Here is a 3,269-nt window from a genome sequence, read left to right as displayed (position 1 = left end):
TTAATTTTGGTGAAGTCAATTTTTTTTTCTTCTATTGCCTGTGCTTTTGGTGTCATACCTAAGAAATCATTGCTTAATCCAAGGTCATGAAGATTTTCAGCCATGTTTTATCCTAAGAGTTATATAGCTCTTAAATTTGGGTCTTTGATCCATTTTTTATTTTTATTTTTTTTAGCAGTGATATAATATACTATTGTTTACTTTGTTGAGTCAGAGGGCTGTAAAAAATAATTTATTGCCAAAGTAGATATCAGACCAACAGAAGTTCAGTTACCCTGGGTTTATTTAAACTAAGAGGAAAAGGTCATAATGTTTCCATGCAATACATAATTGGTTCTTTAAATAGGAACAAGTAACAGAAAGAATTAAGGAATGCTACACTTGTCATCCATATAAAACACCAACATTTTGAGTCATACATAATTTAAAGAAATGTTTCGAACACTTTTCGAAATAGTTGTCACCATACATGGAGGCATGCCTTAGGTGGGCATAGGAATGCAGTTTAGAAAAGAAAGAAAAAAAGTCACACTGGCCCTGGCTGGTGTGGATCAATTGGTTGGAGCGTCCCGTGCACTAAAGGGTGGTGGGTTCAATTCCTGGTCAGGGCACATGCCCAGATTGTGGGGTTTGATTCCTGGTTGGAGTGAGTGTGGGAGGCAACCCGTCAATGTTTCTCTCTCTCTCCCATCCTTTTTCTAAAATAACTAATTTTTTTAAAAAAAAATCACTCTAGAACTACTCAATTTCTTCAAAATTACTGTGCAAGAAAAACAACATTCAGCTACCATACTAATTTTACACAACTTCTATACAGTACCTTGACTTAAATCCAAGAGCAAAAGTTAAGACTCTCCTCTATTTTTGACAAACAACTGCACTTAGGTGACTTCCCCCCACATCCCCCCTGGGTTTTACAATTTAGGCCTTTTAAATTGTTTTATTTAAAAGAAGGCAGGTTTTGTGCTTTTATACTGATGTCACCAGTGTTAATATTTCTTGAGATCTCAGGAAGATTCACATCTTTACTGCTAATACAGCATGGGCTAGAGCTCCCGCTAAGCCAGCCTCAGATTTCTCCAGTTTATTTTGTGCATCAATTTGTGTAACAATCTCATTCATGTTGGTCTCATTCATGTTGGTCCCCCATCACTATTTCTGCAAGAATATTGTGAACCTCGCCTACATAGAAAATTAAATCCAGTTCACAGACATTTTTAAAAACTGTCTAATGTTTCCACAAATACTTGAATTAGATCTCAAATGCCAAGTTCACTTTCTGAAGAATCCACACAGAAGACAAAATATAACACTGCATAATGTCTGCAAATCAGTTTGTTGTCAGCTCCAATTAATAATCCTCCTCCTAGGAAATTACAAACATGTGCATCTCTCTTGGATACCAAATGGAATGTCTCCCTGATGATTCGTTGTGTTTCTTCACTGGAAGGCCTGTAGAACTTGGAGAGCCCAGCTTCCTGTGGTTGTTGAAGATGAGCATGGCCTTGATCATGGCTGAGCCAGGCTGGCCGGGTGGGTGCTGGTGGCCAGGGCGGGGGCAAGAGCCTCACCTGGGATCTTGGTGGGGATCCTTCCCCATCCACCCTTGATACATTTTTTCTTTCGTTAACTTTGGTATATGTTGTAAGGTAAGGGTCCAATTTCATTCCTTCATGTGTGGATACACAGTTTCCCCAGCACCATTTGTTGAAAAGATTACTGCTTTATTTATGATGATGGATTGAGCTCTTCTTTTCTTTTTTCCTGCCTCACCTGACACTGGACACACAGTTTGGAGATGGAACGCTTGCAAACTGCTTCTTCCCCTTCATATTGCCTGGTTGGTGAAGATCCACCTTCATTCCTACAGTAATAACAACATTTATGCTCCCCATGGGTTCTATGATTCTTGCTACCAGCAATTAGCCTTCATATCCCTGTCTTCCCCATGGGCTGGGAGGTGGCTTTGAGAGTTGGTGAGACAATGTTTACAAAACACCTAGCACTGTGCCTCCCACTCAGCAGGGGGATCAGTTATGTCCTTCCTTTCCAGGCAATAGCTCCTGACTCTTCATGACTTAAGCAAAAAGTGAAATTTATAGAAAGGCCATTAAAAGCTCACAGACGAATAGGAAGGCTGGAAAGCCAGGCTTGGAAATGGGTAGGAACCAAGGTAATTTGAGGAAGGGTCTGTCCTTTCTTGCTTCATAGTGGGGCACACACCAAAATTTAGTGAAGCACCAAGACTATACATAATGCTGCATAAAAGATTTCCCAGAGGAAATCAGGGACCATTAGGAAGAGGGAGTCAAAGATGGGTGACAATTTATGGCAACTGTTTGCAATAATTCATCTGGTTGGTTTCCCAACATCCACATCCTTTTCATGCATACACTCCCCAAAATGCTCCTGCCTCACATAATGCATTAGCCTCTCCCCAGAGGGAGACAATAAGAAGTGTTTTCAACTTCTGTTCCAAGTCCAGGATGGCTCTGTGATGTATATATGTATGTGTACATATATATTTTTTTCTGAACGATCTGAGAATTCATTGGAAACATTGTGCTTCTTTACCTCTGAATACTTCGATGTATATTTCCTGAGAGCAAGGATGTTTTCTTACATAACCACAGTACAGTTATTACAATCAGGAACTATAATAATGATAAAATAGTTACCTAATTTAAGTCCACATTCAAATTTTATCAATTACCCCATAGCTCCTTTTCCCACTCCAAGGTTCAGCCCAGGATCATGCATGGCACACAGTTGTTGTTCCTTTAGTTTCCTCATTATGGGACAGTTCCTCAGCCTGCCTGCATCTTTAATGATGTTGCCACTTTTGAGTAGAGGCTGGTTATTCTGAGAATACGCCTCAATTTGTGATTGTCCAGTGTATTCTCATTATTAGTTTCATATTACACAATTCTGGCAGAACCACCACAGAACTAATGTCATGTCCTTAGTACATCACATCCGGAGGCACATGTTATCTGTTTGTCCCATTACTGGTGATGTGATGTTTGATCTCTCAGATAAGGTGATACCTGCTTTTTTTCCCCTCCACTGTGAAGTCATTGTTTTCTCCCTTGTAATTAATGTGCAATTTGTGGAGAGATTGAGTCTAAATAGTCTGTTCCAGATCAAATTTTCACGCATCAGTATTTTCCAGCTCCAATCTTTATATTCTACTACTAGAGGCCTGGTGCACAAAAATTTGTGCACTCGGGGGGGGGGGGGGTCCCTCAGCCTGGCCTGTGCCCTCTCAC

The 3,269-nt window shown here is 40.2% G+C and overlaps 1 pseudogene; it reads right to left on the bottom strand.

The window, feature by feature from the left end:
* Positions 1-940: 940 nt before the first annotated feature.
* Positions 941-1,513, bottom strand: LOC102441755 (annotated as a pseudogene).
* Positions 1,514-3,269: the final 1,756 nt, after the last annotated feature.

The sequence above is a fragment of the Myotis lucifugus genome, unplaced genomic scaffold (assembly GCF_000147115.1).
Source record: "Myotis lucifugus unplaced genomic scaffold, Myoluc2.0 scaffold_166, whole genome shotgun sequence".
Lineage (NCBI taxonomy): Eukaryota > Metazoa > Chordata > Mammalia > Chiroptera > Vespertilionidae > Myotis > Myotis lucifugus.
Note: the sequence above shows the minus strand (reverse complement) of the source record. Positions and strands in the feature narration are given on the sequence as shown.